This window comes from Cryptomeria japonica, chromosome 10 (assembly GCF_030272615.1).
Source record: "Cryptomeria japonica chromosome 10, Sugi_1.0, whole genome shotgun sequence".
Lineage (NCBI taxonomy): Eukaryota > Viridiplantae > Streptophyta > Pinopsida > Cupressales > Cupressaceae > Cryptomeria > Cryptomeria japonica.
The window spans coordinates 404,970,323-404,982,900 of NC_081414.1; positions in this window are offsets into that span (position 1 = coordinate 404,970,323).

Below are 12,578 nucleotides of genomic sequence, written 5' to 3' on the forward strand. Positions count from 1 at the left end.
GGGGGGGATATGTTTAACCAAGACCCACCTAGGGGCGGAGAGGGCGATGATTTCTTCATGAATGGCTTCGGGTGACCACGCCAGAGCGCGGAAGGAGGTGGAACCAACATTCCAATATTGTTTTTTTAGAACTTCGGCCTGTGATTCCTGTGAAACAAAAAAGATAACATACAGACCTCGCTGAATTTGTCTGCAAAACGATATGTGAAAACCTAGTTTCAAACTCCAGTAATTGTGAAGCCAGTCATCGAGGAATTTGCGAGGAGGACATTTATCTAACTCCACAGCAGAGAAGAAAATTGCACAATTTCTAAGCCTATTCTTTTCGTTCAATATTTCAACTAACATTTCTGGATTAGGCATAACAGAGAATGGGTTATTAGAAACCCTAGGGCCCTTACCGGAGTTGGGCGCTCCATCAGGTGTCGAGGATATAAACTTAGCACTAGCGTCAACCGCCACTCCAGCCTTCGACACTGCCTCTGCAAATGTTTTTGGTCTGTTAATGGAGGTATTATCAGGTTTTGGAGGGCTGGGCAGAGAGCCATTAATGCCATCCGATGGGCATTCATGGTTGCCCAGTGGTGAAATGGGTACGGGAGCGGGTGAGCCATCGAGGGGAGGACAGTTATTTAATGCCATTCTAATTAAAGGCGAAGTTGGAGTAAACACACCTGCCCTGACATCGCCGGAAACCGCCGTCGTCTTCCCACCGTCGCCTGCCACCTTGTCGCCATGTAACGCACAGAACGAATAACGGTTGATGCAGAGAAACGTCGAAAACGCAGGGCAGCAAATATTTCAAAATTGAATATCATACTGTTAAATATTAAGTAATTATATGTGAAGAATATGTAATTTATTCTTAAATAACTTAAAAAAAATTAAAATTAACTTTTTAGAAAATATATTTATACATTGCGAATGTAAATAGTATTATTTTTTTATATAATTACTTTTATATGTTAAGTAATAATACATATACATATTTTAAAAAAGATTTTGATTTTGATATATAAAAATTAAATCATATTATATAATATTGCATTAAAAAAGTATGATTAATTATGACTCCACAAGAATAAACAATATAATTTCATAGTAGGTTTAACAAATAGTTATTTTATTTTGAAAAGAAGCACTCATCTTATGCACGCTTGTTTTTCATATAACTTAAACATTATAATATAATATGTTTATATAATGATTTAATTAATTTTATATATATATACGTGTGTGTGTGCGCGCGCGCGTGCGAGAGAGAGAGAGAAGAGAGAGGGGCTAGAGTTCTAAAAACTATTTGGATTTATATAATTAAAGTAATGCATGTATCTTATGATTCAAAGTGAAGTGATCTTTCATTTGAATCACTTTTGGAAAGCAATTTGGATTTAATGATTGTCATATAAAATAGAGTTAAGTGTAATTGAAATTATTTTTAATATGTGAGTTCTTTATATTTTAAGAGGCATAATTTTATAGTTTTCTTTTAAACTTTTTATTAGGGTTTTTTATAATATATGTAATCAACTTTTTATTTTATTTTATTGACATATAATATTTTCGAATTAGGGTATAAAAATATATTTTGTTTTATTTTATTATTAAAAATAATATTATTTATATGTTACAAGTATAGATGCTACTAGCATGCTTTAAATAATTTTTAAATTTTTTTAATTTTTTTATTTATTTAAGTATAATCAAGTTGTCATTTAATAGATTTTTCTAAAACATATTTAATCTTATATTATCTTAAATGAGTACTAATTAAATGTGCTTTATTTTTTAATAATAAAAATATAATTTAAATATTTAATTAAATAAAAAAATATTTTTTAAAACAAAAAGAATTATTTCAATTTAAGTTTTACTTTCTAATAATAATAAACTATTCCAATTTAAAAATTAAAAAATTAATTGAAAATAAAAATTTAAAATTATATAATCATTGTATTATAAATATATCACAAAATAGACATATTGTATTTTGTATTTAAAAAACCTTCAAAATTTTCTTCATATTGAAAGGATGGTGATCTAGGTACACCCTTGGTTGTTCATAATCAAGGGATTTTGTTGTTGCTTTGCTGACAGTTGGCTTGCCACTGTTTTTCTTGTTTTGTACCTGGGTCAGCCCCCTTGTTTTGTGTTGTTTTTAATATAAAAAACATTGAGAAGTCATCTTAGATGAGTTTCCTTAATTCTATATATTCCCTCTCAACATAATTAATATTTGTAGCAATGAGGCCATTAGTGCTGTGGTTTCACTCTCTGCAAAAACTCTTCACTCCCTACTAAAACTATGTACCTTTTTATGGTTTTCAATAAAATGGGAGCTACCCCATTGATAGCAATTTACCTATTAAAAAAAAACAGTAGAAGAGAACTAAAAATGCATCCCACATTCAGACAAATGAATATATATGGGAGTAGCTTTTGTTTGAATGTGCGCAAGTCAAAATTTAATCACAATTTTTAATTTTAATAATATTTTGTAATTGGGACAATAATACATATGTTAATATCTAGATGACACCATGAAACTTCTATAGTCAATGATGTTGAGATTAGCTAGAATCAAAATGCACAATACAACCTTATACAAGTGGAACCAAATTAGCACAACTAGCAACATCTATATACAATGAGAGTGTATGTAATGTACATAGAGACCTTGCTTCTATGTGCAAGGTTGACGAGGTGAGAAGGTAGGAGACAATTCTGACTATCCCTCCAAAAACATGACACTTGTGAGCTCACTTGACAAGTGTGTATACAATAAATGTTTCATAAAGTGAGGACACGTCTCAAGTAGACGAGGCGAGACAATTATCTAGAAGTCTTTAAGTGGAGACTTAAGCAATGTGAATGGGACTCTCTTTAGATATGGTATACACTAGCTAGTTTAATAAATTCACTATTTACACCACCATCCCTCTTAATCGTAACTTGGGTAGTAATGTATACAATGATGATGATGGATCCTGACTACTAGCCATGCTAGGTACTTTTGTATACATTTCTTATAGAATGGAGAAAAGGAGAAAAACTAGTGGGCACAAAACTCCTCTCCAAAAGAGAAATGATACAAAAATCCTCTCTCATAGGTCATAAAAGGAAGGACTTATGATGACCCCCCAAGGACCACTTCTTTGCACAATGTACAATGGTACCCCCTATGAGAGAGAAATAAGAGACTATGCAATCCCAACATAATATGTTGTTCAAATGTTCCATGTGTTTCCCTATTGGAAATAACCTCTATGCAGTTCCTTTGCATTCTCATCCAATAGGTGATGTAGAACATGAACAAAAGATGTGAATTGTGGAGAGACAATGAATGCCATATGGCTATAATGTAAATCCCACATGAAGTCCTATTGAATCTTTGGATGCTTTTTGTGAAGCGTCTCTAAACTCTATGCTAGAATTTTTAAAAACAAGATTGATGTCCATGATGATGTCTTCCAAATTCATAGCACTGGAAAACATGTATAAATATCTTGTTGTAAGGAATCATTGATGCTTTTTGTGAAGCATTTGGATTCATATGTAGCAACAAGTGATGAGATCACAATGCATGTTAAAGGACTGAATTGTTCATCTTCATATGATCAATGTTTAAGTGTGGAATTTAAAAAAAGTGCTCAGAGGCACAAGTTGAGACAACTTTTCAAGAACTATACTAGTAAAGAAGATGTGGAAGTGCTCAACAAGAAGACTTCGCCAAAGTGCTCAAAGAGAAAATTTCACAAAAGTGCTCAAAGAGAAAACTTCATAGAAATGCTCAATGGCATGGCTTAGGACACATTCCAAGAGAAACTCAAGTAAAGAAGGTGTGCAAGTGTTAATGATAAGACTCACAAAAGTGCTCAAAGACATGATTCAGGTTACCCCCCTTGGTTCAATATTAGGTGATTCCCCCATTTTTAGAATTTTAGAATTTATCTTTTTTAACAATCCAACAAGGTCCAATGCATAGGAAATGTCTAAACATTAACTTTTGCAAAAATAGTGCTCAATTTTGAGCTACCGATCAAAAGTTATTAAATGAGCATTTTTTTTGTAAAATGGATATTGTTAATACATTTGCACTAAAATAAAAAAAAATGCATAAGATGAAATAGGACCTAGCCTTTCAATTACTCATTGGAATCAATATAATTTATTTTTTTGATGACTATTTTCACGTGAAAAAATTCGTCGTTTGCAAGTTATAACAAAAAAGAATGCCCCCTTGCAAGCACTTTACAGTCATTTGATAACTAACTACCAAGTTTGTTTACATTAGAATATAGATCACTAATAGTTACATGAAATGTTGGGAATAAATAATAACAACTAACTATGATGGATTCTTAGTGCCAAGTGTTCCTTTTGTTGTTGCATGGGCAAAAAGATGTCAATATGCTTGTTGAGCGTGTTGACAAAGTCCAACATGAGTAAACTATCCTGCTAAAGAAATATACACTCTATTTTTAAGCTTGATGAAACCCTCCTTGCTATCCTAGAGGAGCGATTGGAGATCTACAAGAAAATTGAAGAGCATATGGAGATTTTGACCAAGTATGTGGATGCGACATGTGAGGTCAATGCATAAAATTTTAGGAAGTGGAGATGTTTATGTAGATGCCACAAATTGCCCAAATTGGAAATCATAAATGCTACAATTGTGAGATTTAAGTTCTAGGTGTAACATGTTAGGATTTGTACCAAATAGAGGGCGAGGATGAGTATAGACGAGTGCAAAAAAATCAAATATTGTGCATGTGATTGTTGTCAAGAAGGATTTCACCCAAACTGAGTATAAAACTAACCTATTATGTGAAACATGGGATCATCCTCAAACTGTGGGCAACCTATGACAAGGATGAACCTCCAAAGAGGGTTGGTTCCTTGAAAAGACCTCCTAAAATCACTACACTTGGTAGGAAAAATAATAGAAAGATAGCTTGAACTGAAAACCTATAGATTTAGGAGGTGATGCATCGAAATTAAGGATTTTGATTGTTGTCATATTTCACAATTAACTTCAATAAAAACTTAAATTCATTCACAAATCAAATTGAAATATGCAATACATAAGTGTTTCATGGGAAGGCTTAGATTCAATCATTTGCCTAAAGGAAAATTGAATTTTCACAACATCAATTGATTGAGACCAACTTAACACAAACTACAACCTATATTAAACATGAAACTTCTTGCTTCAACAATGCATGAATGAGACATAACCAAAGAATTATTAGACAAATTACAACAATTTCATCAATGATCATTCATTCACCATGAGAGACAAAAAGAAATGAGAAGAAAAGTTGATGTCTTTTATTGAAAATGAAAGAAGTTTCTCTTACAATTTGAAAATTTGCTTTTAAAAATTGAAAAATATTTTGAGAATGAGTTACAATACTAACATGTCTTTATTGATTGCAGAAAGAAAGAAGAAAGAAGTATAAGGTGATGGAAATTAGGGTTTTCCCACCTAGAGGATTGATAAAGCCACTAAGATCCAAACTTAATTAAGGAGGAAATGTGAATATGGTCGATCCAACTCTCAAGAGGTTGAATGCAAATCCAATTGGTGTTCCTCCTTGTTTGAGTCAAAACTAAAATTGAACTTGTGCAAGTTCTAGGGTGAACAATGAGAAATTGGACCAAAAAAACAACGACAGAATGTTCTAGATTTCACATAGAGCTATAGACAAAGATTTGAGAAGAGAAATAGATTAGAACCTATAGCTGAAATCAAGGCCAATTTGTTGGGACCTGGAGGGTGGGAGCGACATGGTCCTTTAGATTCTAGGGTAGACAAGTGGGATATTTTTTGGATCAAGAGAACACATGGAATCCACTATCAAAAGAATAGGTTGAATTTCTGGGACCAAGATGGTCCAAGAGCTACCCAATCCTTCACTTTTCATGCCTATAAAAGATGAACTTGTTCATCATCTACTCTGCTTGAATCTACAATCGCAACACCTGAATTAATTTCCTACACATAGAAAGAGAGAAGAAAGGGTTGTGGATAGGGGTTTGCCTTGGATCAAACACCAATTTAGGAATTAACCATGAATTGAAATGATACATGAAACATGAAATTTTGAATGATATACTTTAGATCTACGATTCTTGACTAAAGGTTAATGACACAATGCTTTTTAGATGTGATCACTAATATTTAATGCAATAACATGACAAACACATGAATATGAATAACCTAATCAAACAGACATGCTTGCATGAAGATTGACACAAATTTGCTCCATGATGCTTGAAGATGGATGATAGATGAATGAACTTCTGCCTTGAAGATGCTTGATGCTTGAAGCTAACGAATGTTCATGATATAAATATATATCTCTTCTCTCTCAAATGAAGTGGTAGGATGCCTTTATATAGGGTTCCCTAGGTAAATTACTGATTAGGTTGACCTCCAATGGTCAACTTGAGCCTCAGGGACCAAAATCCATTGGGGAGGGAAAGTGCCCAATTGTATTTGAAATAAGTCCTTTTTAAGGAGGACTAGGGCAGTGGGGGCACCCTGTTTTGAGTAGGGGCACCCTAATGCCCTTGTCCTTTCAAAATATGTCAAACAAATAAGAGAACAAGAGGACATAGTCCTAGGATGGGGTCCACTCAACTCTGCAGTCAAGTGACATTAGATTTGGAGTAAAAAGGGTCAAAACAAGCCTAAGAGTCAGTGAAGATTGCACACACTAAAGTAGGAGCACAAATATGAGGTGTGAATTTTACAAGGTTACAATTTACGATGCTAGAATAACTAACTAAGAAGAGAATAAACGATTTTATTTTATGCAACAATTATTCTTTCTTCAATTGGAAGATGAAACTGGAGTTGATCTCTACTTGTAATATCCATGAGAGCTTGATAACTACTACCTTTATCTTTAGTTTCTCCTTCAGTTTGAATGATGTACTCTTCTTTGGTCATACAAGATGAAAAATCATGAAAAAAAGGTGTCCTAACAACTTCAAATTGGTTGTTTGCGGACCCAAAACTCCCCTCAATTGATGCTATATCCATGTGGGGTCTCTAAATAGGGTCAAACTGATGCATTTGTCAAATAAACTCCCCTTTCAGATCTTTAACTACTCTTGACAATTGGCATGAAGATTTGCATTAATTTCTTGATCTTTAAAAGTTGCATGATCAAAGGGCTTGTAAGTGAACTTGAAGTTTAAATATCCCTTCTATGCACAGGAGAACTTACTGTTGCATGTTCATCATTTTCATGAAGAACTCGATGATCAAATACCCTTTGTTTATAATTATGTATTTGGCACTGACAATCTTTTACTTATTTAATCTTATAATAGGTCTACCTATTGTCTTTTTTGTTACCAGGTCTTATATTTACCTCATGATTTATAAATAGAAGATTGCCAAAAGATTATTATCACTAACCTTTAGAAATTTTCTCTTGTCATTCTCTACATTATCTTTATTGATCGTCCATGAACACTGTCAAAGCATGCTTTGCTCTAAGTCTTGTTTTATTCCCCATCTTACTAAAACTCCTTGCTTATGTTGTCCTTAAACTTATTCTATGGGTTGTCTTGAGATTTATTTTAATTGTCCTTTATAACTTGAATTTCACTCTCTCCTTTTTGAGACCCAGGTCCTTTGTTGGTAGAAGAACTCAAGCTTGCTTCTTTTCGTTTGGTAGGGTTTAGAGAAACATCTTCCTTCTTTGGGTTTGCAAAAACTAATGACTAAATTGCTTCTTGGATTTCCTTGTTCATGGGATGAGACTAGATTTACTTGAAGTTTTTTTTTCACATCCTATTATGCATTGGAGACCATCATTGTTTGTGAATTCAAGGTCATGAAGTTTCATATGTGAATGCATATTGTATATTCAGGCCTACTAACTGCATATTTCTTCATCATTGTAGCCTTGTTGTCTTATTCATGGACTTTTAATTGTCATATTCATTTCACTTTGTCCTTCACAATGTACTTTGTCATTGCCAATGTAATCTCTTCATAGACCTTTAATGCATTCTTTTGTCAAGGCACCAACCTCTACACTTTCAATGTAATTTTATTACCAACAAATGAAACTATGACTATGATAATTGACCCCTATATGACTGAAATGTTGGGTATTCAATGATTTGGCTTATGTTCATACTATATTTTATCCTTATATGTCTTGGCTTAGGTTCATCACGATTCTATCATTGTTTGTCACAAACCTATCTTCTCTCTTTGTGAGTTTGGTAATCTTCACGGTGTTCTTTGTTTCTTCTAAAATGTCTGATACAATATATATTTTCATGATATGTTCGAATATGATTCATTAAGTCAATCCACATGGTCACTATCATTTGGAATTGATATTTCTTCTCTGATTGGCTCATGACTTTTTGTGGCTTTCTCCTTGTATTGTGTCTGTCTTCATACAAGGACTCACATTCTTTTGAGAGATCTTATCATACAATCTACATGCCTTGTGTATATTCTCACCAAATTGTATCATGCATCATGTTTACCAAGGCATTTGTAACTACAACATTTGATGAGATTCCATAATCCATTATGCTTTAATGGGTATTCATAGCCAATTCTAAAAATTTCTTTTGACTCTCTCATGATAATGATATGCTATAACAAAGCTCTCAACACTGCGACTTAGTTTTCTATGCTCTTCCTTTGTGTCTCTGATGCTTTAATGGATTATGATTCACGATCCTTAGATTATAGCTATGATCTCTTGTTACATGTCCACCTTTAGGACTGTCATTCATGTTCATGTCTTTGAGTTGGCTCCTTGATTAAGAACCCTACCGTGTCTTCTTCTATATTGGCCTATTCACTGTCTTGAAACATTAAAAACTATTGTTGAAGTGTTTTGTCTTATGTTTTGTTGTGTTCTTGTTCTTATACCTTCTTACCTGTCAAGGACTTCTTTTAATATATAAAAATGACTACAAATTGTCCCTTCATCCCTTTAGCAAGACTTTGAGGATTTAGAGGACCTTTCCATTATAGCCATTGACTGCAAATAACTCTTTTTGATCTACCCTCTATACTTGTTGCTTTCCTTTTGATCATTATTACACTCATCCTACAAGGTATTTGTCTTAACTTTAGGGTCCCAATTTTGTTTCATGAATCTAATAATGGATGTAGTAATCTCTATCTGCTATTTCTTGTTTGATACTAATTTGGTGAGGGTTTTGGATAAAGAAACTTATTAAAGCATAACAATATCCAAACCTTTTCCCATCATGATTATCATAGTTTTGCATGTCTTTCACAATCTATATTTGCCTCAAAACTTTATAAAGGAAAACCCTCCCTAATATGTGCAAATGGCCTTGTTTTCTCAAAAATAACAACTTGAGGGTTGTTAGGATGTGGCGGGCCTATTTGAAGCTAATGTTGTGCATGGTTTTTTCATGGCTTGATTATGACGATCCATGTTTCCCAATTGTCTTATCTCTTTTTATGAGCTATTTAAGATTATAAAGCCTTGAAACAAACTCCTTAACTATTCTTTGCAACCTTGGGATTAATCTTCTTATAGCGTCATAAAATTGCAACCTTGCAATTTTCAACCACATTTGGGTCTTCATATTGGCGAAATGAATTGCTAAGCTTGATTGGAGACTCGAGACACTCTCACACTACCCGAGCTTGCATTTCTTTGCACCCCGCATTCCCTGTTGTTGCTTCCTGTCCTAAATTAGGGCAGGATGGGGGTGTGGCACCCCTGTCCTTTCCCTATTTTGGGCCCCTTCCACTCAAATTTTACATTGGGATTTGCATTTTGGAAACGCAAAAAGTTTCCCTATGTCAGACTATAACGAAAAATCAGTCATTTAATCCTAATTGACAAGTATATAAGATGCATTTTCCCCTCTCATTTGCATAAGTCAATGAGTTCAATAAGTTTAAGAAGCGAAATCAATCTCTTAAGCATTCAAGCATTCAAGCATCCATTGAGCATCTCAAGTCTCCTTTCAAGGCTAGGTGTTGCATTCAAGTCAAGAGTTCAACCATTGAAGAGGAGATTTCTATCAACATTCAAAGAATTCAACTTCACATATCCTTTCAAACAACTCTATCAACATTTCAATTACATCCTCCCTTGAGGTGAATTCTACTTCAGTCATTTACTTTCATTACTTGCAAGTACTTTTCATCATTTGGTTAATTCCAAAACCGGGGTTTGACCTGAAGGCAAACCCCTAATCCCAACAAAATTTCCTCTCTTGTCTGTGTGTAGGTTGCAGGTGCGCATCTATATTTGCAGATTCAGAATCCATTCTCAGAGGCGGAAAAACCCTTTTTGGCACGCAGATTTTTTGGAGGACCGTGTGCACTTTCAACACGGTTTCGACAACTTTCACTCAAATTTGCAGGGGAGCTTTGTCTTGGCCTTTTACTGCTAATTCCAGGTGTACAAATTCATCACACATTTATATCTCAACTTATAATCATTTCTTTGTCGCTTTTACACTTAGTCTTAAATCACACAATTCAACCTATTGCATTCTAAAAGACGGGTTACTTCCACTTTCCAAATTCATTGTCAAATCACTTAGCATTCAATCTCTTGAGATTGGATCTAGTGAATTCTCCCTCCTCTTTTAAATGTACTGTGTGTGAGAGGTTGAAGAGAATCTTTTGTGAAACTTTCACTCCTCTTGAGGAGAGAAAATCTTTCCTCTTGAATTCTCCATCACCCTTTTTCACCACATTACATTTTGGTGAACCCGATGTCTTACATGCTTGACATTTGAAATCATTGCATATTTTTCATTTACAAGTTTAATTTTATTACAAATTTCCAACACTTAGTGGTTAATTCAATCAAAACCCTAATTTTCAAATTTCAATCAATTTCAGTTTTCTAAATATTCTTCAAGGTGGCCCTATCCATTAGGTTTGACATTTTTCAAATTTGCAATTCAACTTCTTGTCTTTTTCAAAACCCTATTAGGGTCCTATTTTCACATTCAAACCTCAATTTTGCCTATCGAAACTTCATAAAATCAATCAGTTTTTTGGGGTTAGCTCTAAAATCATCGTAACTTTCATCCTTGAAAATTTCTGAAAAAGTTGGGAGGATCATGTGCACTTTCAACATGGTCCCTGGCTTTTTTCCCGAAATTTCGAGAGACTATTATGACTGTATTTAATTGCTTAAATCCAGAAAATTGGTTGATTTTCTCGAATTTTGCTCTGTCTAAAATGAGAAATACTTCCCAATTTCAATATCACAACTTTCAAGGAAAATTTTAAAATTAAGTGGTATCCCATTGGCCCTAATTTCAAAAATTTTCAATTTCCTTTTTCATTATATTTTTTTTGGAAATTGTGTTATTTCTTCTTTCAACAAAGTTCAAATTGTGTAATCATAATTTGCTTGAATTTTGCATTATTCAATTTTGCAAACTTTGTTCCTAAAACTCAAAATTCAAATTCCAAATTTAAATTTTCCCTCTAGCGCATGAGTTTTACCACTATTAGTCCTACCTATAATATCCCTGTTAGATGAAGCATTAGAATTAAGGCTTCCCAAGGTTTAATTCCCAAGGAGATGGAGCCTAATTTGGGTGACTTCTTCAATGAGGATAATGCTAATTATTCTCATTCTAATAACATCCCTATCTACCCAATTGATGATTCCAATGATGAAGAAGAAGCTTTGACTAGAGTTTCCATAGATCAACTTTCAAAATTGGATAATCAATTTGACAACTTTCAACTATGGATCTCCCAAGAATACCCTAATAGAGAATCTCTTTCATTAATTGAATGTCTAAAACTCATGATTCAAAGTGATAAGAATGGAATTGATATATTGTGTGGCATTGCTCATATTATTGATTCTAATGTCATGCCTATAAAGAGTTGTGTTGAGAACTTAAGTTATTCATAACCTTCTACACAAATCAATCATTATATTCCTTTGACCACTCTAATGGCTAGTATTCCTAATTTCGCTTCAAACATCATGGCTACATCAACTCAACATGTCATACCTACAACAATTAGTCATGGGGGTAAACCCTGTTCTTCAATAAGCCCTTCATCCTTACCCATTCCTTCAATAAGTAATCCCCTTGTCTCTCACCCAATCAATGTGACGCAAGGGGGCAATCCATCCAATCATTCTATTCCTCCTTTTAGTGTCCCATTTTCTACTCAATCATCTCCTATGCCTACTTACCATAGTGTTCCTCCACCTTATTCTCAATCTTGATGCCTTCTTTCAACAACATCACACCACCTTGTCAATCAAACATGTCTAATATAAATTCTTCAACCGAAGCAACCATTAATAATCTTGCTCAAACCGTGTCATCATTGGAACAACAAATTGCTTCTATAAGAATCCAAGTTTAGTGTACCCACGTTAGATGTTGCGAGCCCACTTTCTATTGATATCGTTAGAGCCGTCCCTCCTAAACATGTTGAAGTTCCTCAATTGGAACTCTATAATGGAAAAGGTGATCCTTTAACACATGTCAAGACATTCCAAACTTTGTTGAATGAATTTGCTTAAGATCAAAGATTGCTTGCTAAATTGTTTACT